This window comes from Cornus florida, unplaced genomic scaffold (assembly GCF_030987335.1).
Source record: "Cornus florida cultivar Cherokee Brave unplaced genomic scaffold, ASM3098733v1 CherokeeBrave_3.0.0_Hap2_Chr01, whole genome shotgun sequence".
Classification (NCBI taxonomy): Eukaryota; Viridiplantae; Streptophyta; class Magnoliopsida; order Cornales; family Cornaceae; genus Cornus; species Cornus florida.
Genome location: NW_026775571.1, coordinates 70,458,914 through 70,486,383, shown reverse-complemented (window position 1 = coordinate 70,486,383; position 27,470 = coordinate 70,458,914). Strand labels below are relative to the sequence as shown.

The window sequence follows — 27,470 nt, the reverse complement described above, 5'->3', positions numbered from 1 at the left end:
TGGTCATTCCAGATAAAACAACAAAAGACTGAGATACAAACGAGTGTGTAGCACTCGTATCAAATAAAACACATCCCGGTAAAAAATGAATATGAAACTTACCTTCAATAGCCAGAGGTGCCCACATATCCTGTGGCATGGGGTTGTACACCCTGCCATAATGTAGCAGCTACGGTGCCTGTCCCTAAGTCTGTGGTGGTGCCTGTAAAACCGGATAAGCCTGTCCCTGAATCCGTGGAGCGGGTAAAGGTACTGGCGCCCTCTGCCCCTGCTGCACATGCTGTCCCTGCCCCTGTCTTACTTTGGGACACTGCCTAGAAGTATGTCTATACTCTCCACAAGTGTAGCAATTACCCTAGAAAGTACCCAATGGCCTCCTCTTTCGGTTAGCCTATAGCTGACCCTCTCCTGGCTGTGGTCCCCTATTTTGCTGCCTCTGAATAGGTGCCCCATTCCTGTGAGCATCTGAACCACCCTTGTGCTTCTTCCAAGGCTGTTGTCCCTGGAATCTACCCTTGTTATTCTGTCGATGTCCATTGCCATTACCTTTCTCAGCTGACTGATTAATAGAGTCTCTGTCACCCTGCTTCTCACCCTTGGCCTGTCTAAAATCCACGGTCAACTGATACTGCTGTAGAGTAGCGTCTACCACCTGAGCGTAAGTAGTATAGGCTGGACTACCTGTAATAGCTCTCTTGATAGACCACATCAGTCCCTTAACAAAACTATTGCACCTTTTCTCTTCTGTATCCACCTCTTCCGGAGCAAAAAGAGATCAACGCGTGAACTGCTGCTTATACTCTGCCACTGTCATGTTCCCCTGCTACAGATTAAGAAACTCTGTCTTTATAGCTGCCTTGACTGCATAAGGAAAGTACTTCTCATCAAAGCGAGTACTAAACTACTCATAAGTCAAGGTCATCCTCTCCTCTGCGGTGGTAATTGACTCCCACCACTGTAGTGCATCTCCAACTAGCTTGAAGGTAACAAGCATCTGCTACTAAACCTCTGTGCACTGAACTAGGCAAAAATGGCATTCGATATCCTGTTTCCACTGGTGAGCTGCTTTCGCATCGGTAGAGCCTGAGAACTCTGGTGGGCTCCTCTTTGTGAAAGAACTCATAGCCTTCTCCCAAGAATTCGTCGGAACAACCGGTGCTGGTATCGGTGCCTGCTGAACCTGTGGTTGATTCGGAAGTGCAGCTGTTACCCCAGCTTCTATAGCCCGGGCAATGAGGTCATTAAGGTGAGGAGGATACTCTGGATCTCTGACCTGATCCTAAGCCTGCTAAACCCTCTCCTGTTCTTCATGAATCTGACCATCATTATCCTGAAACCCTGGCACTTGCTGCTCTTCCCCCATTTGCTGACGCCGTAGGCGATCTTGTTGCCTACGTGCCGCTCTCCTCTGTCTACTGTTCATGTTCTGTCCTCTTCTAGCGTTAACCATACTATTAACATAGAAAGACAGACATCAGTATGAGTTTAAACGGACCGTATAAGAATACAATGAAACCTAAACTTAAGCTCTAATCAAGAGAAAACGCTACGCGGAAGTCTTAATACAAAACATCATAGAGGCACTTGAACCTAGAGTGCTTTGATACCAACTGTGATACCCCTTGGATCTGAGACACGGGTTGATCAGGCCCAGGTCCAAACCCGAGGGAAATATCAAACAATTAAAGTATTTTAAAATGAACACAAAATAAGATAATGAAATAAGAAATAGAATAAAGCTGAAAGAAATATCAAATATAAAATCCTCCAAATAATACTGAATAATAAAACTCCAATTCTCTAAAACCTCCAAGAGTACAACTTGGGAATCCATCACGTGGACCCCTAAATAAAATCTCAACTGAACTGAAAATAAAACTAAACTAGAACATTGAGAGAAGTCCTACGTAAGCAGATGAATAAGAGTCTGTCCTCGACAAGCACGATCAAGCTCTAAGGTTGGAACCGTCTTGTACCTGAAAAGAATAAAAGAGTGGGTCAGGCCCACGAACAAGTTCTAATCTAACTGCAATCCATACAGTGACCCAATAAGCAGATACACCCTAGATACCTCACAATAGCTATTTAGTCCATAAGTATATTTATATCCACACTAAAGGACATTCACTGGACTACGATAGGGGTCTCAACCTGAATAGAAGGCAATATATGAAAATGCACCCAAAGGTGGGCATAAGTACCTAGACCCAACAGGGTACACCTCAACCTATCATAACCAGCTACGCATCCACTGCATATACGCACCCTAACCAGTGAGCCAGAGACTCAAGCTCATCTCCTGATACCATTACCATGTATCTAAAGTCCATCCCAAAACCAGAGTATGTCATTCAATTATTCATTGAGGTGACATACAATCCAAACCAGTTAGTCACTCAACTTATTCAGTTGTTATGACTTAACTACAACCAACTAATCCAGGAAGTCACTCAACTTGGTCAGTTGATCTGACTTAATCACAATTTAGGATTCAATATTTTACAATCCATTCCTTTAATCCGATAGGCCAGGTCTTAGCGTTTTGAGCTAAACTATCCCTAGTATGCCATCGTCCTATACCGGTGCATACAATCCTCTATATCCATGTAAATTACAACACATAAATAATAGTTTAGCAATTTATAGTCCAAAACCAATATCCCAATAATTGCAGAAGAATGTCGAGTAATACAACAATTAAAATCTAAGCGACAATCCATGTAATTGCAGAAAGAAATTTAATATTTCAACAATTAGCAATCAGAGCATGCATAGATCAAAACCAATAAGTAGATGACCCTATCATGCATTTAAATTAAGATTTATATTCATGCTATAATCTGATAAATTGTTATAATCAAGTTAAGCAGTCCAGTTCCTTCCATCCATTCATAGTATGCTAAATTGTATATTTTTATACTGCTCCATCCTTTAGCGTAGAGGCATAAACCATGCAACAAGAGATTTTAATAACTCTTAAAATTTAACTTAAGAACCCCTATACACTCACAACGTAGTTCAGGAAGCATTAAAACCATCCAAACAATGCCCAAAAAGTTCAGAAAACATTCCCCCCGTGAGAGCCTGCTCTTAAACTTGTAGAGCAGGCTCAAAAAACAAAAGAGCAGGCTCTAAAGCTTCTTGGAGCTGCCTCTAGATGGGTAGAGCCAGCTCTACACCTCCTAAAGCCGGCTCTACACTTGGGGGGAGCCGGCTCCCTCCTCCATGGAGCCGGCTCTCTCCCTCTCTGAGAGCTGTCTTCAACCTCTGCAACTTCTGCGGCCTTCTGCTTCCTCTCCGGCCGCTTCCAACCTGTCTGATTGTTTTAAAACTGAACCTAGAAGTCCTAATTATGTCTAATAGCATCCAAGTTCATTATTCAGACCAATTTGCATTATTAAACTCCTTTAACACTTATTGATTAAAACATGCTTAAGAAACCAAATATTGTAACAAAACTTGCAGAAACCATCACATAATTAATTCAAAGCATACATATGATTAATTTGACATATAAAAAAACATGCACGATTCAATTATTAATCCATTAAAACCCCTAGAGCCTATCTAGGTGCACAAAACACAAGCCAAAGGGAAAGAGGAAGAAAAGAACTTGCTTGTGATTTCAGTTATGAAATCCCGACGTCGTGTCCACGTTTTCGGCAACACTGAAATACTGTCTAGCCTCCTATTACTTCTGCTCTTCCCTTCTCCTAGGTCCGACCTTGAAGCCGCAGTTGAAACCCTCACCAAACGTGCTTTGTTCTCTCAAAACCTCACTCTGTTTCTCTCTGTAGCTTCGATACGTGAATAGGGTTTTTCCAACCCTTGCTATAGACTATAACCGTGTATATATAGGCACAAATATAACCTAATTCTAGTGGTAATTCAAGACAGAAACCCTAACCTAAGTTAAACCCTAGTTAGCCCATAGGATAAAACCCTCGTTATAACCTTTGTCCGCTTCCACCTACTGGACTTCTAACAGAAACCCTAAAGAAATTATTAACATAATTTAAAACTCATTTAACGTATTTAAAAAAAAGTTCATTTACATAATAAAACAATTACAATAAATCAATTAATACTTAGTTAAACCAAGTACCAATAAATGCTAGTAAGGAAGCAATTAAATCAAATAATTAAATAAAACAAATACTGCAATTTAAAATAAAACAAATACTGTAATTTAAAATAATTATTATTACCATAATTTAAAACAACCAAGCAAACAGCCAAAAAAACATAAGAATGCAAAAATTACCATAAAACCATAAAAGAAACTACCGAGACTATCCTTTTCAAAATTAGGGGTTTTACAGGTTCCAAAATTTTTCTAAGTATGGAATGAATATCGATCTTAGGAAAATCTCGATCGATCTTTGGAAAACTCAGACCGATCTGAAATGAAGTTCGATCGATAAATAGAGAACTGAAATATGCCGGGAATTTTCGCACGATGGGACAGAAAGATGATTGGATGCAGAGATAAATGTTCGATCGATTGAACCTCTTTTGAGATTGATCGAACAGACACAAAATGCTTAATTTCAGAATGAAAGTGCATGCATTCTCCATCAAAGTCCTAGCAATGTGTATGAACTCAGAACATATCTAGATGACACAAGAAATGAAAGGTAAAATAGAAATGGAGGAGGAATAGGGTTGTAAACCCTACGAATGCACTAGTCTTTAACGTCTCTAGCAAGACGTTGGACTCTTTTAGCCCAGATCAAAAATCTTGTTGTGCATCCCCTCTTTAACGGGGTGAAAGGCACTTTGAATCCCACCCAACAAATTGTTCCCTAGAGAACTTGTTGGATTTGAATCAAAAGAGATTGACGGTCCTTGGTCTATGCAATTCTTGGGCTTCCATGCCCTTTCAAACTTTGTTTTTGAAACAACATTCTTTGAATTCAAGTTTAAAGATTGATCTTTTGAAGTTTTATGTTTAAGCAAAGACTTGACTTTATCAAATTCATTGTCAATACACATGCTTCTTCATGCTTGTCTATTGAACTTGAGGTTAGATTAAAATTGTTCAACTTCACTTTCATGTGGCTAAATGAGATCTTCATTATCTCTGTCCTACAATTGATGTTGGCATTTGCAGTTGCCAAGAATGGATAGGCAAGGATAACAAGAATTTGGCTCTTTGGATTTGGAACCGGTTCCGTGTCAATGACAACGAAATCGACCAGGAAGAAGAATTTATCAATCTTAATCAAAATATCCTCAATAATACCCCGGGACTTTTTGATGGATCGGTCGGCAAGTTGCAGAACTACCGACGTCGGTTTCAAGTCTCCTAAGCCCAATTTGACATATACTGAATATGGAAGAAGGTTATCACTTGCTCCTAAATCAAGAAGAGCCCAATTAATGACATGGTCACCAATGATGCAAGAAGTAGTAGGTGAACCGGGGTCCTTAAACTTTGGGAGAGTGTTATGTTGCAATTTAGAGCTTACTTGCTCGGTTAAGACCACTTTCCTTGGTGCTTGACTTTTGTTCTTCCTTTTTTGGGTACAAAGATCTTTCAAGAACTTGGCATAAGCCGAAATTTGTTTGATTCCATCCAAAAGTAGAAGATTAATCTTCACTTGCCTAAACACATCAATGATTTCATTAGTCTTGGTTTTTTGTTTTTTAAGAGCAATGGATCCTTTCAAGGCATCCGGAAATGGAGCTTTAGGCTCAAAAAAATTTTCAAAATCTTTCTTTGAATCACTTTCAACACAAAAATCTTTCAAATCATTGTTCAAATCATTTTTCACCACTTTCTCAACAAGATGATCATGCAGAGACAATGAAGGAGGAATAAAATGTGAAACGGGATGGGTGTCAACTTTTGGTTGCATCGGTTCACTCTCTTCATTGGAAATACTTACTTGGTTGTCAATAATTTTCCCACTTCTCAAGGTTGTCACCGCATTGACATGTTCAATTGTGGGACCTTCCGATGAGGAATGGGTCTCCACAACACATTGTTACTTTGGTGGGGCATTCAAAGGCATTTTCCCTTTCTCTCTAGCATTCAAAGTACTAGGTATTTTCCTGACTTGGGTTTCTAGCTTAGCAATAGATTGAAAATGAGAATGAAGCAATTGAGTGTTCGCCTCTAAAGTGCCTAAATCAATCAACATTTTTTCTTCAACAACGGGACTCCTAGAACTTCCTTGAGAATACGATGACTGATTTGGAAAATAAGAATCAGAGAATTGATTGCCATGCAATTGAAATGATGATCTAAAACCTTGGGATCCTTGGCTTTACATTGGGGGTGTGTGATACCCCTCAGATTCGAGACACGGGTTGATCAGGCCCAGGCCCGAACCCGAGGGAATATCAAACAATTAAAGTATTTTAAAACGAACACAGAATATAAAAAGAATTAAGAATTTAAATAACCAAGCTAAAAGAATTATGAACTTTAAACTCTTCCAAATAATACTGAATAATAAAACTCCAAATCTCCAAAACCTCCAAGAGTACAACTTGGGAATCCATCTAGTGGACCCCTAAACAGAAATCCCAACTGAACTAAATACTGAAAATAAAACAGACTAGAACATCGAGAGAAGCCTTACGTAAGCAGATGAATGAGAGACTGTCCTCGACAAGTACGATCAAGCTTTAAGGTTGGAATCGTCCTGTACCTGAAAAGAATAAAAGAGTGGGTCAGGCCCCGAACAAGTTCTAATCTAACTACAATCCATACAGTGACCCGATACGCAGATATATACTAGATAATTTGCAATATCTATCTAGTCTGTAAATATATATATATATATATATATATATATATATATATATATATATATATATCCACACTAAGGGACATTCACTGGACTACATAGGGGTCTCAACCTGAATAGAAGGCAACATGCGAAAACGCACCCAAAGGTGGGCATGAGTACCTAGACCTAACAGGGTACACCTCAACCTATCATAGCCAGCTACGCATCCACTGCATATACACATCCTAACCAACGACTCTGAGACTCAAGCTCATATCGTGGTACCATAATCATATATCTAAAGTCCTTCCAAAACTATAGCATGTCACTCAATTGTTCATTGATCTGACATACGAATAATAATCCAGTTAGTCACTCAGCTTATTCAGTTTATATGACTAAACCACAACCAACAAACCACAACCAACAAACAAATCCATATAGTCTCTCAAGTTACTCAGTTGAATTGACTCAAATATAATTATGATTCAATATTTTACAATCCCTTCCTTTATTCCAAAAGGGTAGGTTTTAGCATTTTGAGCTAAACCATCCTAGTATGCCATCATCCCATACCAGTGCATACGATCCACAACATCCATATAAATTACAGAACCTAAATAAACAGTTTAACAATTAAAGTCCAGAACCATCATCCAATTAAAATTGTAAAATAGTGTTTAATATATCAACAATTAAAACCCAAGCCTTAATCCAAGTAATTGTAGAAAAGAGATTACTATTTGAACAATTAAAATCCAAATACGCATAGATCAAGTCTGATAAATAAATGACCCTACTGTGCATCTACAACAAGATTTAACATCATGTTATATGATGAGCACGGAAAAGTGCATATTTAAACCCCTTAAGCTTAGGCATTCTAATACCTTTATCTATCTTACTTTACCATTTTATATTGATTTCGTATTATTTCCTTTTTCGGGCACTTATCCCAAAAATAAGCTAACTCAGCCAAATAAGAGCTTAATTGAAGCAATTCTGGGATTAATCAAAGAAAGGAGCAACGTTGAGAAAGAAGGAAGCAAATGAAGCCAAAGGTGGCAAGCAACAAAGTTCGATCGATCTAAGTTCAAGGTTCGATCGATCGAACAATGATCGATCTCAGCACTTCAAGATAGATCCAAGCCTTGACCCAAAAGCATAAAGTTCTGAAAGTTCGATCGATCCAACACCATCCTTTGATCGATCAAACACTTTTGTCCTTATTCAAATGATTGATCGTATCCACAGCTGTACTACCTACTAACCACTTCTGTTTTTTTCCCATAAATATCTCCCATAAATATCTCAGATTTATCTTTTTCCAAAAAGCTCATCCAGTTGGATCGATACAGCCCAAGTTCGATCGATCTCACTTACTTTCGATCGATCCAAGTTCAAGGTTCGATCGATCGAACTTCCTTCTGTGCGAAAAAGTTAAAATTCCATCTCATTGAAAGTTGTCCTTTATCCAATCATTAGGGAATATTGTGTGTACGACCCCAGCTCATTTTGGGTGTCATTTTGACCTACCTATATAAGGATAAGGATTGCTTTTACAAAAAGGAGCCAATAACATTATTTCATATCATCTCTTGGAGAGGAAGTTTAGAGGAGGAGGAGGCTAGAGACACCATTGGAGATTCTTCATCAACAACGAGCAGATTTCAACCATGGAATTAGCCCTTGAGGGTTGGAGCATCATCACCATGAGTGGTTAAACATCCTCTTGGGGTTAGGTTAGCCCCAAGCATGCTTTTTATATCTTAATCTTGTGTATCATTGAGGGATTAGTGTTGTAATTGATGTTTTGACACTTTGATATATATAGATCTTGTTTATTCAATGATTTATGTGGTTTAATGCTTCCAATTGGTCATTTCATTCTATCCATATGTCTATGTATGCTAGAATAGATGTTCATGCGCGTATCTCTAGATTTTGTGTTATTGATGCATGTCTATGTGTATCGATGCTATAGATTTGGAGATTGTCAAAACATTGAGCTTAAAAGAATGCTTTTGTGATTCTCTTGATCGTTCATGCTTATCTCTTGATGGATTGTGCCTCTCCCCTAGTTTATTTTTATGCTAGTAGTGTTGATGTAGTGTAGTTGTAGTGTAGTGTTAAATGGGAGGACAATCTATGCTTGTTGTTTGATGATCCAAGCTTTTGAATACAATTAGCATATGTCTCTATCCTTGTGATTTATTTGGATTGTGAGCTTAATGAAAGGATTAATGACTTGTTTTAATTTATTGTGCCTTTCATATGTTATTTAGACAATATATGCTTCATTACTTAGATATATTGTGTCTTTCGCATGATGTTTAGACAATACATGCTTAACTAGTCATCCTTGCTTGTTGAATCAACCAAATACACACACACCAATATTGCAACCCACTTTTTGCCCTCATTAATCACTTGTCAATGATATATAAATGCATTGCTTGGTGGTGATCTCTAAACCCCAAGATCTCTCTCTCTCTCTCTCTTACTTACTCTTAATTGCACTATTTTGCTAATATTTAGTTTACTTTAGTTGTGCTTTAATCAACCAACCAACCAATTGTTTGATCACTTGACCTACTAGCCCTAATTGTGATTCCACGACATTACTCAATCCCCATAATCCCTTGGGACGATCCCTACTCACTCTTGCTACGTTAGTAGTAGTATTGGTAGTGGTTTTTATAAATTTAAATTTGACAAAAAAGGCTTTTCTTGAACCGCACATTCACTACATCAATTTTGGCGCCGTTGCCAGGGATTTGTTGATTAGATTTGGCAACGTCGGATTTATGTAATTGATTAGGATTAGTACTCTTTTGATTGTGTCTTTACTTTATTTTTATTTTTCTTTTTGGTTACTTATTGTGTTGTTCTTACTTAACTAGGTGCATTGTTGGAGAAAAAGCAAGCAAAGGAGCCATTGAGCATTCAATTCAAGCAAGCAAAGAAAGCAAAAAGCTAAAAATTCTAAAATTGTTAAGCCAAGCTTTAAAATTTGGAGTTGAAGTGCTAAAGGACCTTTGTGAGATTTTCTTTACTCAATCCCTTAGTTAAATCGTCGACCCGCGTGGAGGCTTATTTTTTATTATCTTTCATCATTGTGTTAAAGTATGGGAGTATGAATTTAATGTTTATGGAAGAAGTCTAATTGCATTGTTGTGAAGGCATAGTGTTTGTCATTCTTTGTGTTTGTTGTGTTTTGTATTGTGCATGCATGGGCGTCGTTCATTGAGACCAACTCTTGCCCCTCTTGATTTGCATTTTGAATCTATCGCTAGAAATCCTAGGGGAAGAGGAAGTTCAAATAGAGCCAATCTTTCAATGGATGACCATAATGATAATCATGTTGAGGACATTGGTCACATAGACCAACAAGGTATCCTTCATCCTAATGTGCACAATGAGAACATACAAGTACCATTAGTCATGCCTAGGCCATTCATTCACCAACCACCACAACAATAAGGCCAAGTTCTATATGGAATGCCAAGGCCAATGTATGCTCCACAACCTCCCATCAACAATCAAGGAATTCAAAACCAAGGTGTTCATGTTGTACCTTAAGTAGCTAATCCACCTCTTGCTTTAAGAGACCATTATGTGCCTAATGAGTATAATGCACCTACATGCATCCAATTGCCTCCATTTAGAGCACATCATTATGAAATTAAGCCACAAACCATTCAAATGCTTCCTAACTATCATGGACTTTCAAGTGAAGACCCTTACAAGCATTTGGATGAGTTTCTTGAAGTATGTTCCACCGTAAAATATACGGACAAGCCGGAAGAGGTTTTAAGACTCAAACTTTTTCCATTCACCTTAAAAGACAAGGCATTTTTCCATTCACCTTAAAAGACAAGGCAAATTATTGGTTTAACAATCTTAGGCCTTTTTTAATCACTTCTTGGGCAGAAATGCAACAAGAGTTCTAGAAGAAGTACTATCCGGTTTCTAAGACCAATGCCATGAGGACCTCAATTCGAGAATTTTCACATGGGGATGGAGAAACGTTTCATGAGGCATGGGAACGCTTCAATGAATTGCTTAGGAAGTGTCCACATCATGACATGTCCAAATGGTAATTAGTTCAATACTTCTTTGAGAGCTTATCGGACAATTATAAGGGTATGGTTGATGCTTCCATGGGTGGCTCATACATGATAGGCATGAGGATGACATGTGGCGTCTCCATGAAAGCATGAGTGAAAATTCTTTGCATAGAACATTATCATCCAAGAATGATAGAAATTAACAAAGGTAGGAAGAATGTTGGCTTACATCAAGTCAAACATTCAAATGAAATAGCCGCCAAAATGAAGTCTTTGTCTCAAAGGTTTGATCAATTTTTTATTAACTAAAACTCAGCGAACCAAGTATCTTCCTTCCCTAACCATTCTCATCGTGCATCAAATGAAACATGTATGACTTGTTCTAGTGTTCTTCATTCTACTTCTCATTGTCCTCACGGACAAGTGCAAAGTGAACCTAATGAACAAGTCAATGTGGCGTTTGTGAACCAAGGGAACAATCCTTATGGTACTCATTATAATCCAAGTTGGAGGAATCTTCCGAATTTCTCTTGGAAAAACCAAAGAGAGGGCTCAAACCCTTCCCAAGGCGGTTTTCAAGGGAAGTACATTCCATCTCCACTTCAAAACCAAGGATCCTAAGGTTATAGACCCTATCAATCACAAGGGAATCAATTTGCTAATTCTCATTTTCCCAACCAATCCTATTGCCAAGGTAATACTAGAAGTCCCGCCTTCGAAGAGAAAGTTTTGAATGCTTTGGGCACTTTAGAGGCTAACACTCAATTGCTTCATTCTCACTCTCAATCTATTGCAAAGCTAGAAACCCAAGTAGGGAAAATAGCAAGCACTCTCAATGCAAAAGAGAATGGAAAGATGCCTATAAATGCCCCACCTAAGCAACAATGTGCTGTGGAAACCCATTCCTCATCGGAAGGCCACGCCATTGTACATGTTAATGCGGTGACTACCTTACGGAGTGGTAGGATTGTGGACAATCAAGTTAGAATGTCTAATGAAGAGAGTGAACCGGTGCAACCTCAAGTTGTCACCCGTCCCGTTTCACATCCCATTCCTCCTTCATTGCATATACATGACCTTGTAAATGAGAAAGTCTTAAAATATGTGTTTGAAAAAGAAGTTTTGAAAAAGGATGTTGAAAAGGTTTTATTGAAAAATGATTTGAAAACTTCTTGTGTTGAAGAGAGTTCAAAAGAAAATTTTGAAAAAGTGTTTGAACCAAAGGTTCCATTTCCGGATGCCTTAAAAGGATCCATTTCAAAAGACAAATAAAAGGCAAAAACCAATGAAATCATGGAAATGTTTAGGCAAGTAAAAGTTAATCTTCCACTATTGGATGCAATCAAGAAAATTCCGACTTATGCCAAATTCTTGAAAGACTTGTGCACCCAAAAGCGGAAGAACAAAAGCCAAACACCAAGAAAACTGGTTTTGACCGAGCAAGTAAGCTCAATTTTGCAACATAACACTCTTCCAAAGTTTAAGGACCCCGGTTCACCCACTACATCATGCATTATTGGTGATCATATCATTAATCGGGCGTTTCTTGACTTAGGAGCAAGTGTTAATCTTCTTCCATACTCGGTTAATGTCAAATTGGGCTTAGGTGAATTGAAACCAACGTCGGTAGTTTTGTAACTTACCGACCGATCCATTAAGAAGCCTAGGGGTATAATTGAGGATGTTTTGATAAGGATTGACAAATTCTTTTTCCCGGTTGATTTCATTGTCATAGACACGGAACCGGTTCCCAATCCTAAGAGCCAAATTCCCGTTATCCTTGGCCGTCCTTTCTTGGCAACCGCTAATGCCAACATCAATTGTAGGACGGGGATAATGAAGATTTCATTTGGCCATATATATGTGAAGTTGAATATCTTTAATCCCACACCCAATTCATTTGACAAATATGAAGGAGAAGTCAATGTTGTAGATGAATGTCATGATCTTCAATGCCAAGGAAATGAGCTTTTGTGTAAAACCAAAACTTCCAAATGATCATCTTCAACCTTGCATTCTAAAAGTCTTGTTTCAAACTCTTGCTTTGAAAGGGCATGGAAGCCCAAAGGTTGTAATTGCATAGACAAGGGACTAAAGACTTCCTTTGCGCTTAATCCAACAAGTTCTTCAAAGAACCATTTATTGGGTGGAGTTCAAAGCATCTATCACCCCAACAAGGAGGGGATGCATATAAGATCTTTGATCCGGGCTAAAAGAGCCCAATGTCTTGCTAGAGACGTTAAAGACTAGTAAAAGCATTCGTAGGGTGTCAAAACCCTATTCCTCCCCCATTTCTATCTTTCATTTCATTTCTTGCAAAGTCTAGATACTTGTTTTAGGTTCATATGCATTTCAAGGAACTTTGGTGAGGATTGCATAAGCTTTCATGTCATTATTGAGCATTCTGCAAAGTTCGATCGATCTCAAACTTGAGTTCGATAGATCGAACTCTTCTCTGCATCCAACACTTAGAAAATTTTTCGACCTGCAGAAACCTGCATCCAAATCACCTCTCTGTCCCATCGTTCGAACCACCTCCAAGATCGATCAAGAGACCTTCGATCGATCCAACTTCCAAGTTCGATCGATCTCATGACTCAACACTTAGAAAAATTTTGAGCCTGCATCAACCTGCATATTTCAGCTCTCTGTCTGATCATTCGAAACATTCCAAGATCGATCTGAAAGTTCTTCGATCGATCCAACTTCTCAGTTCGATCGATCTCATGTTCCAACACTTAGCCAAATTTTTGAACCAAAAACCTGCATATTTTTGCTCTGATCGGTCGAACTCTTGTTTCGATCGATCTCAATCTTCATTTCATTATTTTGACTTTAATTTGACTTTTCAACTTTTCAAAAATCTAAAAATATTTTTATTTTTATTTTATTCTATTTTCACTCTCTTTTTATTTTGTTTTAATTTTCAACAAGTTTTCAAAAATTCAAAAATATTTTAATTTATTTAGTTTTTAATTAATTAAATTTAAAATGAATAAATAAATAAAATTTCAAATCAAATCAAAAATATTTTGTTTTACTTTACTTTCCAATTTTTAATTTTATTTTTGCAAATTTCAAAAACACAAAAAATCCAAAAATACTTTGAAAGGAGTTCATCAAAGTTCGATCGATCATAACTCATCTTCGATCGATCGAACTAGTCGGGAAATATTTTTAAAAACAGATCCAAGGGTTTTGAGATCAATAATTTAGATCGATCTCACTCACCAAATTCTAGCCTCTCATCCCTCTTCACTGTGAATCATCTCTCCAAGCTCCGGCAACTCCTCCAGCGAGATCCAAACATCTTAAATCTTAGTTCATCTCCATCCTCTTCATCTTAGATCATCTCAGTTCATTCTCCATTCTCTCGCTCTCTTGAGGCCATGGTAAAGAGGAAGAATGTTGCCAACAGGCAACATGGGCCCACCCACCATACTAGGCCACGGACAGAGGAGCCCGCAGAGCCCTCTTATGCACAGCGGGAGCCAGCACAGGCTACCCCGCCTCAGTCACCATCTCATGAGCCTGAGGATGATCACATACCATCCACTTCTACGGCTCATCATGCTTTCACTCCATCACCATCTCCACCGCAGACTGGAGCTGAGTATTCACATCTACCAGCTCAGCCAGCTCAGCGAGCTCATCTGCGGCGTGATAGGCCCATGACTCGATATGCACACATGACACTCGACCATGAGTCAGAGTTTGACACGGCCTTCTTCTCTCGATTGGGGCTGACCCGATCCGCCTACTAGGATATTATTCAGAGGGGCTTAGCCGCTATTCTTGCCCCCGTTATAGAGCCGGTCTACCCACAACTGGTTCAGTTGTACTACCAGAACCTCCGACCATCGCCGCATACCACAGCCGAGATGGTCACTTCTATCGATGGCCATCCGATCACCATTACAGTGGACACTTTAGCCCGCTCTTGCCGCTGTCCACACAGATGTCCTCCAAAGCTTCAGGACACATATCCGAGGCTATTTAGGCCTTCATATGTCGACATGGCAGTTTCCCTCACAGGTCACCATGCCAGTGGCGAGACTTTCATCACCCGGACATACCTTCCAGATGACCTATGGTTTACTGATTCCGTCTTTTACCGGAATATCTACATGGCGGGGCATAAGATTCAGAGGAGGGGCGATTATCTGACAGCCCTTTACTCTTTCTACATCGGGCACTGGGTGTCCATTCCCACGCTCATCTGGAGTATGATGAGGAAGCTGTATGACGAGTACATCAGCAAAGAGACGCCCGGACGGGCTAAGTCTCTTCCTTTCTGCCACCTCATCACCCAGATTCTCATTGACCAGCGCTTTCCCATCCATCCTTGGGAGCACCCCGAGAGAGGTTCCTGTCACTTCCTCAGGAAGGACTGGAACAAGACCTACCGCTCCCTTATTACCAGGTTACAGGACCACGCGGTACTGGCTGCAGCAGAGTTGGAGCTGGAGGAGGCACAGGTACAGGCACAGGCCCAGGCAGAGGCAGCAGCAGCACATCCCGCACTAGTCGATCTAGCTGCCAAGCATTTAGACATCGACTTAGAGCGCCCTGCAGACGATGCAGAGCAGGACTCTCCAGCCAGGTCGCCTATTCGTGAGCAGGAGCCGACTCAGGAGCTTTCTTCTGATTCATCTATGCCTGAGACTCCAGATATGACCACCGATTTTGGAGTACATCTGCAGACGCTCGAGGATGCTGTTGTTACCATCCGAGCTGACCTCACAGCCCACAGAGCTGAGTTTGCTGCTTTCTGCACGGATATCGCTACCATGTTCAGGGATTTATCCAGAGACATCCGCAGAGCCAGACCTGTCTGTCCTACCTCATCTTCCTGAGCTCCCAGTCCTTTCTATCTTATGATCCCTCTCTCCTTTTGATACTTTATTATTGTCACTGTATTATTTTTACAGCTGGTCTGTCGGCTTTGATATTTTTATTGTACATGCACTTTCTTTATTTTATATATCAATTTATACTATAGATGTCATATGATTGTATTCTCATATCTGTATGTTTGACTCCATCAGGTACATCACAGTGATTTCAGTGAGAGAGTGCTACCCAATTTTCAAGACCACCCTTATACCTCTCCCATTTTGTTTTTTTTTTTTTTTTTTTTTTTTTTTTATCTGTTTATCCCATTTACACTTACATGTCCACTGTGCACTGATTATTCCATTTTGTTATCTGATAAGTTTATCCAAGTGCCAATTTTCAGGACTACAGTTTATCCCAAGTTTGGGGGGGCAATGCCACCCACTTCGGATACTTCAGTCCCGATCATTCTTACTTAGTTACACTGGTATACTCTTTCCTTTGTTCTCTTTGCACATTGAGGACATTGTGCAATTTAAGTTTGGGGGGAATGGTGCTCTATAGTGTTAGTTTTGAATTTAAATTTTTAGCATGACTTGTGTATTTGAGGGATATTTCTATGATTGGTCCATATCTAGCTATGATTTTGATCTTTTGAGAATTATATTGCTTAAAATTTAAAAATTGCTTCACTTGAGAGTCCAATACTCCTTGTATGCCTTATGAATGCCATTTAGGAGTAAATTTTTTGAAAGATTGATATATTGTTTGCACTTGTAGTCTACATCATCTTGATTTTGTGATTGTTTTGAGATTCACTCTAGTCTTCTACACTAGCATCGGCACACACTAGCAGTCATTTGTGGGGTACGTGCTTTCTTAATTATTGAATTGGTTACATCCCAATTGAGCTAGTAGTGCATTGAAAGCTTTCATTCTTGATAAAGATGGATAACAACCTCTTTTCACTAAGTAGCTGGGATTCTAGCCTCATCAAGCACTGAACTTCTCGCGCCGAAAGGTGGAGGACCCAAACTCTAGGTTAATAATTGAATTAAAAAAAAAAAAAAAAAGGGTTGCAAAAGCAATAAAAGTGAGGACTTCTCCCAAAAATGTGAGAATTAGGAAATGATTAGATGGTTGTTGTCTTGATTTGTAGCCTAGTTGATTTGAGCTTGTAAGTCCGTAGAGGTATTTGAATGCCTAATGCCCTAAAGCCGTCTGGTTTGGGAGTCATTAACCTAACGCTCGACCTTATGAATCGCTAGAAAGCTTAATAGATCAACACATTGCACTATACTTCCATCTTTGATCCTCAATTAAAAAAAAAAAAAAATGAATGAGTGAAAGAATAAGCGCACCTAGAACAATAAAGATTTAATAAAAGGTCCACTTTTTGTCTTGATGATCAGTACTAGATTTGTGTGCTAGTTTGAGGGTAAGGATGTGATTAATTCTTTACTTGGCTTAGATAGCAACACATTTGATGCCGGTCCACTCAAAAAGGATTCTAGAGTTATTTTGATTTGCATGATCATTTTCTTGATGTGTGGATGACCATACTTGCTTGCTTGATATTGAAATTTTGGGAGATTGCTTAGAAAGGGTTGAAAAATTACATACTTGAGGTAGTTTTCTCCCAGTGCTTATTTGCAATATTGGTGCCTCTTTTGAAAGAATGAGCTTAATGTTTGTGTGTACCACTTCTGGAAACCCTCACGAGACTTCACTAGTCTACTAGGGGTAACCTAGGGGTTTAAAAGGCTTGTTGCATATGCTAAATGCAATCGTGTTCCCTACGAAAGTGACGTTATCCATTTATTATTTTCTAGATTCATACTTGTATAGTTGTTTATTTCATTCATTTTCTTTCTAGTTCATTACTAGGGACTAGCAATATTTAAGTTTGGGGGTGTGATGAGCACTGAAAAGTGCGTATTTAAACCCCTTAAGCTTAGGCATTCTAGTACCTTTATCTATCTTACTTTACCGTTTTAGATTGATTTCGTATTATTTTCTTTTTTAGGCACTTATCCCGAAAATAAGCTAACTTAGCCAAATAAGAGCTTAATTGAAGCAATTCTGGGATTAATCAAATAAAGGAGCAAAGTGGAGAAAGAATGAAGCAAATGAAGCCAAAGGTGGCAAGTAGCAAAGTTCGATCGATCCAAGTTCAAGGTTCGATCGATCGAACAATGATTGATCTCAGCACTTCAAGATAGATCCAAGCCTTGACCCAAAAGCATAAAGTTCCAAAAGTTCGATCGATCCAACACCATCCCTCGATCGATCGAACACTTTTGTCCTTATTCAAATGATTGATCCTATCCACAGCTGTACCACCCACTAACAACATTTTTCCTTTTCCCATAAATATCTCCCATAAATATATCGGATTTGTCTTTTTCCACAAAGCTCGGCCAGTTGGATCGATCCAGCCTAAGTTCGATTGATCTCACTTACTTTCGATCGATCAAACTTCCTCCAGTGCGAAAAAGTTAAAATTTTATTTCATTGAAAGTTGTCCTTTATCCAATCATTAGGGAATATTGTGTGCACGACCCCAGCTCATTTTAGGTGTCATTTTGACCTACTTATATAAGGATAAAGATTGTTTTTACAAAAAGGAGCCAATAACATTATTTCATATCATCTCTTGGAGAGGAAGTTTAGAGGAGGAGTAGGCTAGAGACACCAGTGGAGACTCTTCATCAACAAGGAGTAGATTTCAACCATAGAATTAGCCCTTGAGGGTTGGAGCATCATCACCATGAGTGGCTAGACATCCTCTTGGGGCTAGAGTTAGCCCCAAGCATGCTTTTTATATCTTAATCTTGTGTATCATTGAGGGATTAGTGTTGTAATTGATGTTTTGACACTTTGATATATATAGATCTTGTTTATTCAATGATTTATGCGGTTTAATGCTTCCAATTGGTCATTTCATTCTATCCATATGTCTATGTATGCTAGAATAGATGTTCATGTACTTATCTCTAGATTTTGTGTTGTTGATGCATGTCTATGTGTATTGATGCTATAGATTTGTAAATTGTCAAAACATTGTGCTTAAAAGAATGCTTTTGTGATTCTCTTGATGGTTCATGCTTATCTCTTAATGGATTGTGCCTCTCCCCTAGTTTATTTTCATGCTACTAGTATAAATGTAGTGTAGTTGTAGTGTAGTGTTAAATGGGAGGATAATCTATGCTTGTTGTTTGATGATCCAAGCTTAAGAATGCAATTAGCATATGTCTCCATCCTTGTGCTGTATTTTGATTGTGAGCTTAATGAAAGGATTAATGACTTGTTTTTATTTATTGTGCCTTTCACATGTTATTTAGACAATATATGCTTCAAAGCTTAGATATATTATGCCTTTCGCATGATGTTTAGACAATACATGCTTAACTAGTCATCCTTGCTTGTTGAATCAACCAAATACACACACACCAATTTTCCAACGCACTTTTTGCCCTCATTAATCACTTGTCAATGATATAGAAATGCATTGCTTGGTGATGATCTCTAAACCCCAAGATCTCTCTCTCTCTCTCTCTCTCTCTCTCTCTCTCTCTCTCTCTTACTTACTCTTAATTGCAATATTTTGCTATTACTTAGTTTAATTTAGTTGCTCTTTAATCAACCAACCAACCAATTGTTTGATCACTCGACCTACTAGCTCTAATTGTGATTCCATGACATTGCTCAATCCCCATAATCCCTTGGGACGATCCCTACTCACTCTTGCTACGTTAGTAGTAGTGTTGGTAGTAGTTTTTATAAATTTAAATTTGACCCAAAAGGCTTTTCTTGAACCGCACATTCACTACATCAATTTTGGCGTGTAGGAACGGCCGCCGTCTTTATAATTCCTTAAATTGCTAAATTAAAATTAGGCAATTAAATCCTTTCCATCCGTAAACAACATGCAAAGTTGTTTTAAACTTCCATACAGTTAAAGCCATTAACATAAAGGTATAAGTTTGCTATAAAGACTAATTGCTTACTTGTTTTAATTCAGTTGATTGATTTAAAACAGTTTAATACCATAGCCATAAATTAACCATTATGTTAATTTTATCCCAAACATAGCATAGTATTATATATTATGCATTCCAGTTAATTGTCGTGTCCCAGAAATTCATTAAAAATTATTTAACCAAGCCCAACCATCCCTTGATACCAACTCTTGTGCTTACATCCTACCCTGGACAACATAACCAATGGTTACAAGAACCGGTTGATGTAAAATTTGTAGGTGTTGACTGGTTGGCCTAAACCGGTTGATGTAAAATCCTAAGTGTCAACAGGTTTATACAAACCAGTTGATGTAAAAGTCCTAGATGTCAACTGGTTTGCAAGTGTTGACTGTTTCTTGTAGATGTCAACTGGTTTAACAACCAGTTAATGTTTTGCCTCCAGGTGTCGACCGGTTTTAGCCAACCGGTCGACCGAATCACCAAGGTGTTGACCGGTTCATGCAAACCGGTCGACGTGTGGCCTAAACCGGTCGACTGAACTATGACAGTTCATCGTCCACGGCTTCGGCGACTACGTCTTCCTCTGTGAAGGGTCCAAAAGCTATGGTTTTAAGTTCAGAACAACCCTAAACCTTACATGAACCTCCTATGTTTAAACAAATATAATCAAGAATCATGCAAGAAAATTCAAAGTTAACCAAACTTGCCTGTGATTTCAGTTATGAAACCTCGGCATCGTCTCTAAGTTTCTGGCACTAGTGAATACCGGCAAGCCTCCTACTACCCCGGCTCTAATCCACATTCAACTCCTTGGTCCTCTATGTTTTCCTCTCAAGCCGCTCTCTGTTTCTCTCTACCTTCAGTAAGTGAATAGGGTTCTTAACAAAACCCTTGGCAGACCCCTACTGTTTTATTTATAGGCTTAAGAAATATAAACCCTAATTCTAATTTAATTGAAGAGGCGAAAAACAAACAAACCCTTATATATCTAAGGCGGCTCTATTAAAACATGACCTTAACGAGAACAGAACCCTAATAAACAATTGGAACAATTAAAACGAATTCAATTAAACAAACCAATTAATGTAAATAAAATAAACAGGACAATTTATCCATTCAATTATAGACAAATAGAAACACAATTAAATAAAACACATAAATAAACAATTAAACAAATATTACTCAATTAATTCAAATGATAAACACAAATAAACAATTAAACAAATAAAAATACACTTAAATAATTTATTAAAATACCAGGACTATTATTTTAAAATTAGGGGTATTACCGGGTGGAACATACTTGCCTTGAAAACCACATTGGGGAGGGTTTGATCCTTCCCCTTGGCTTTTCCAAGAGAAGTTCGGATGGTTCCTCCAACTAGGATTGTAATATGTGCCATAAGGATTATTCCCGTGATTAACAAATGTGGCATTTACTTGTTCATAGTTCTCACTTTGCATATGTCTATGAGGACAATGGGAAGTAGAATGTAAAACACTAGAACAAGTCATGCATGATTCATTAGAATTATGATGATGAACATGATTAGGGGAGGAAGACACTTGACTTGCTGAATTTTGGTTGATCAAGAATTGATCAAACCTTTGAGATAAAGATTTCACCTCGGCGACTATGACATTGGAATTGTCAACTTGGTACAAGCCAACATTCTTCCTTCCACCTAGATTTCTACCATTTTTAGAAGATAAAAATCTATGCATTGAACTCTCACTCATGCTTTCATACAATTGCCAAACATCATTTTCATGCTTGTCAAGATAAGAACCACCCATAGATGCATCAACCATACCCTTGTGATTATCCGGTAGACTTTCAAAGAAATATTGAACTATTTGCTACTTAGGTATGTCATGATGTGGGCATTTTCTAAGCATGTCATTAAACCCTTCCAATGCCTCATGAAACATTTCCCCATCCCCTTGAGAAAATTGACGAATGGAAGTTCTTATGGCATTGGTTTTTGAAACCGGATAGTACTTTTTCAATAACTCTTGTTGCATTTCTGCCCAAGAAGTTATCAAAAAAGGTCTAAGATTGTTGAACCAATATTTTGCCTTATCTTTAAGGGTGAAAGGGAAGAGTTTTAATCTTAAAACCTATTCCGATATGTCCGTGTATTTCACGGTGGAGCACACTTTGAGAAACTCATCCAAATGCTTGTAAGGTTCTTCACTTGGAAGTCCTTGATAGTTGGGAAACATTTGAATAGTTTGCGGTTTAATCTCATACTGATGTGCTCTAAATGGGGGCAATTGAATGCATGTAGGTGCATTGTATTCATTTGGCACATAGTGATCATGCAAAGCAAGAGGAGGATTTACAACTGGTGATGCTACACGAACACCTTGATTGCCTTGAAGAATGGGAGGTTGTGGAGCAAAAATTGGCCGAGGCATTCCCAATGGAACTTGGCCTTGTTGTTGTGGATGAATGAATGGTCTTGGCATGCTTAATGGTACTTGAATGTTATCATGATGCACATTAGGGTGGAGGATACCTTATTGGTCTATGTGACCAAGGTCCTCCACATGGTCGTCATTATGTTCTTCCGTTGATGAAATGGAATGATGAGAGCTACCTCTTCCCCTAAGATTACGAACAATGGATTCGAGATGAAAATCAAGAGGGACAAGAGTAGGATTTAATGACCTTCGACCATGCATGCACAAACAAAATAAAAACAAGAAATAAGCAAGTACCAATCACTTCACCTCCACAACAAATCAATAATCAACACTCCTCTACATACATTGATCACATACTTCCATGCTTTGAACAATATGTAAGAAAAGTAAATTGCCTCCACGCGGGCTCACGATCTATCTAAGAAAGTAAAAACATACCTCTACGCGGGCTGACTATTTAACTAGAAATTGAGTTAGAAAGATCTCACAAAGGGTCTTTAAGTAACTTCGATTCAGTTCTCAATTTTCAAGCTTTGCTATGCTTTGCAATTTTTTTAGATTTTAGCCCCCTTAGCTCCTTACTTTTCAATTCTTCCTTGCTTGACTTCCTTTGCTCAATTCACCTAGCCAATCAAGAACAAACACAATAAGTAATTAAAAATAAAATAAAGTAAAAACACGATCAAAAGAATACTAATTCCTAAATGTTTCCAAAAATACGGCGTTGCCAAATCCCCGGCAACGGTGCCAAAAACTTGGTGGGTCACCGAACCGACAAGCCAAAAGTGTGCTAAAAGTGTGTAGTGTGGCTAAGTTTTAAATTTATGAATGCCACTACTACCTCTAACTACTAATATAGCTAGGGTGAATAGGGATCGTCCCAAGGGATTAGTTGCGTATTTAAAATGGAAACAAGGTTGGATTAGTAGGTCGAGTGATCAAAATGTGATTTGATTAGTTAATTAAGCTACTAGGTAAACAAATTCAATACAAGGCAATTAAAGTAAATAAAGTAAAGAGAACAATAGAGAGAGGTCTTGGGATTTAGAGGTCACCACTAAACATCACCATTCTAGATACTCAATGTGTAATGAATAAGGGGAAATATGTGCAGCAATATAAAGATGTGTGATTAATTGAATCAACAAGTATGGATGGCTAATTAAGTATACATTGTCTAGACAACCTAATGAATAGCACAATATATCAAATTAAGCCATTATTCCTTCCTTTAAGCTCACAATTAACACACTAACAAGTTAGAAAATTATAATACTTGCATTCATAAGCATGGAACATCAAACAACAAGCATGTATTGTCCTCACATCTAAGAAAGTAAAGTAACTACACTACATTTAAACTAAGGACATGAAAATTAAACTAATTAGACTAAGGTAGAGGCACAATCCATCAAGAAATGAGTATGAACCATCAAACAAACCACAAGAGTATTCTATTTAAGCACTATGGCTTGACAATCTCTAGATTCATAGCATCAACACACATAGACATGCATCAATAACACAAAACCTAGAGATAAACACATGAACATCTATTCTAGCATACATAGACATATGAGTAAAATAAAATGATCAATTGGAAGTATTAAACAACACAAATCATTGTAAAAACAAGATTCATATATAAATCAAATGTCAAGACAAGATTATAACACAAATCCCCTCAAAATACAAAACATTAAGGTCTAGAAGGCATGCTTAAGGCTAACTCTAGCCCCAAGAAGATGTTTAGCCACTCATTGATGTAGTCATCCAACCCTCAAAGGCTATCTCCATGGTAGGAATGATCTTCTTGTTGAAGGAAACCCTAGATGAATGGAAGAACTCCCAAATGGTGTATAGCCCTCTAATCTCTAGCCTCATATCTTGATTCTCCAAAATTGTGTCTAAGTATATCCAAGATAAGAAGTATAATGGCTTAAAATCTATATATAGGTAGCTCAAGTGTCACACCCAATGGTCTCGAATCGTGCACTAGGGTTCCTCCAATGATTGCACCACGAGCCAACTTTTAATGAGCTAGACTCTGTTTTATTTCGCACTTGAGAAGGTTCGATCGATCGAAAGTTTATGAGATCGATCAAACTTTGGTGAGATCTATCAAATGTTGGAAAGATCGATCCATCCTTAGCGGCGCCTTTTTGGAATACGACAAATCTCTGAGATATTTTGGAAAAAAGACAATAGTGGTAGGTGGGGATAAGATCAAGGAAGTTCGATCGATCGAAAGAATGGTGGGATCAATCGAAGATGGAAATTCTTTTGGATAAGGAAAAGGGGTTCGATCCATCTTAGTGGGGTTAGATCGATCACTGTGAGATCGATTGAAGAAATGTGAGATTGATCAAAGCTGCTGCTTTTTCACCACTTTGCTTCCATTTTGTTGTTTTCTTCCATTTAAACTGAGATAGCTTCTTTTATGCTCTAATTTGGCTGAATTAACTTATTTTGGGATAAGCGCCTGAAAATGGCAATAACACTAAATTAGTTTAAGACGGGAAATTAAGATAGATAGAGATCCTAGAATACTCAAGCTTAAGGGGATTAAATACGCACTTTTCAGTGCTCATCATTTCTCATTTTTGAATTTTTCTCAAGGTAAATGTATGATTAATGTTATAAACAAAATGGGTAATTTCATAAAACCCCCAATACTTTCAGATTTTGTATCAAATACCCCCAACCTACTTTAGAAAACCCCCAACACTATAAAAATTGATCACATTGCACCAATTCTGTGATAAAAGGACGAAACTACCCTTCTGATATACCAAATTAATAAAAAAAAGCCAAAATAGATATTTTACCAATTACTAAAATACCCTTGGTGACAAAACGATCACCTCTTGAGTCATCTCCGGCTACGGGCCTATGTCTGAAAAACTAGCAACTGTACCTCCTACACCAAACAGCGCTGCTTTCAACATACTTTTAGTTAAATTCTGCTTCAATTGGCAAAATACCTATTTTGCCAATTGGCTACGAGAGGTCCTTCCTCAATCAATGGGCCTTTTCTTTGTACAAGTAGAACTGAGCTTCAATTCTGCTTCTCCGCAGAGGTATTTTTATGGGTTTTAGTTAAATAGTTCGAAAAATCGCTGTTAAAACGGCGTTGGAGTTAAATTAGACTTGTTTAATCGAGGTCTGGTTTGGTTAATTTGGTTCTTATTCCGGTTGGAATTGAAGCGTTTGATGGAGGGACTCGAAGGTGCCGAAGTTAGATTCGGAGAAATTAGAGTCGAATCGTTCCAGTTCAGTGAGGAAATTCAAAGATTAATGTCCGCAACGCCGGAAGCCGGTAGCTCCTTCACTGCACTTCTCGAACTTCCGGAGAATCAAGCGATGTCGCTCCTACACTCGCAGCAATCTGACGATATTCCTGCGGAACTTTTCGGTGAGGTTTGGAATAATCATCACAATCCCTATCATATTTAGTCACTCAATTATACTCTGACGTTTTCGTCCAACACTGCTCTACTTGATCGTGCTTCTAAGTTCTCCATCTTTGCTGCCACGGTGAACTCACCGGAGACGAGCTCAATTCCGTCCAATATGAGCAGGAATTCGCATAAAGTGAAACCAGAACCGTTTGATTCGGATTCATATCCTGATTCATCACCGATGGCGTCTGACCCAACAGTTTCGAACAAAAATAAAAAATCAACAAAATCAGCAATGCTAAACCCTATGGAGTGGTACTCTAAGCTTCGGAATTAAAACCCATCTTCGAAATTGACCTTCATCCGACCTAGTCACGACAACTATCACCGTGCCCAGCTCCCTGTCATCGCCACCGCCGGTCAGATCCTAGTCAGCCGGAGCCATTCAAGGCCGAGTCATCCACGGCCGAACCAGCTGCCACCAACAGTCGAGCTTACCGCTGTTCCGCGCTCTCTGCCGTGAGTAGTCCCGTCATCTCTGATTGCCGCCGCCAGAAATCCTTTGACGTTGCTCTCTATCTCCTCTCTGTCGGTGTTCTTAACTTCATCATCACACCACATACATCACGACATCCTCACCGCCGGCGTAGCCCTCTGACGTCGCTCTCACCACCACCCTTTGCCGCTGCTCTCTGTGCATCGTCAACACCACCAAAGCCCATATACACTGCCGCCTTCGCCAATCCTCCATTGATCTCGGCTCCTCTCTTTCACCTCCCTGGCCGACGAAGTCATCAAACAACCTTCACTTTCTTTCTCTAAACTATTCTCTCTATATATATTGCTCTGTCCGCATAAACACACAAAACGCATTCGTTTTAGTAAATGTCACCAAGGGTATTTTAGTAATTGGCAAAGTACCTATTTTGACTTTTTTAATTGATTTGGTATACCAGAAGGGTAGTTTCGTCCTTTTATCACAGACATGGTGCAATGTGATTAATTTTCATAGTATTGGGGGTTTTCTAAAGTAGGTTGGGAGTATTTGATACAAAATCTGATAGTCTTGGGGGTTTCGTGAAATTATACCCAAACAAAATTATTTTATAATTGGTTTATAAATTTTGCAAAGGTACAAATTGGGCCCACAAATCAAAACATCCTCCCACCAATTATACATGGAAGTAGAGACTGTGTGGGGCTACAATTACAAATAGACTTAAAAGTATATAGAAGACTTAAGGTATGTTCGGTAAGGGTATTATTTTTGGTATTTCTATTTTTGTCGGTGATTGTGGCAGTAGAAATTATTCATTTGATAAAAATTGTTTTGTTTTGCACAGTGCTAAAACGTTTTGTAAATAGTGGTTAAAAATTGAAACACCAATTTTGTGTTTTTACATATTTTGTTTTACTATAACGGTGATAATAATTTTCTTTTTCATTTTTTTTAAAAACTCTTAAATTACATTTTAAAACTAACCATTATATTTTTCAAACTTGTAATATTTTTTTATTAAACATGTTTTCATTTTTTTTTTTACTTCCAAAAATCTCGGAATAAATGGACATTACCAAATATGTTTTGAATTACTATTCAAAATACTCTATAACAAAATATTTTTTTTGTTTCAAATTAAAACAAAATATGAAAAATAAAACGCTTACCAAAAATACTTTAAAAGTGTAACAATAGATTATAAACCTGGATGATCATGTATACCTTTTGAAGGTCACCGAATTGTACTTTTTTTATTGATCACATTTCGGTAAGTTATGAGACTCCTCCTTTATGAGTTGATGAGAGTGAAAGTGAATTCAAAAAATAACCATTTGAAGTTGAGGTAGTCAACTTAATATCGGATCCTTATTATTTTATAACTTTTTTTTTCAAATTTTATTACATTGTACAAATTCCAGCTCGCAAATTAAAATATCTGTTTTTTGTCGAGTTAATAATAATAATATTATTAATAATAATAATCAAACAATTAGCCCACCCTATGAAAG

At 38.2% G+C, this 27,470-nt stretch overlaps 2 pseudogenes; one reads left to right on the top strand and one right to left on the bottom strand.

Annotated features, from left to right (window-relative positions):
- Window positions 1–10,731: 10,731 nt before the first annotated feature.
- On the bottom strand, window positions 10,732–10,830 carry LOC132283961 (small nucleolar RNA R71; annotated as a pseudogene).
- A 14,261-nt stretch (window positions 10,831–25,091) lies between these two features.
- Window positions 25,092–25,797, top strand: LOC132274242 (transcription factor bHLH48-like; annotated as a pseudogene).
- The last annotated feature ends 1,673 nt before the right edge of the window (window positions 25,798–27,470 follow it).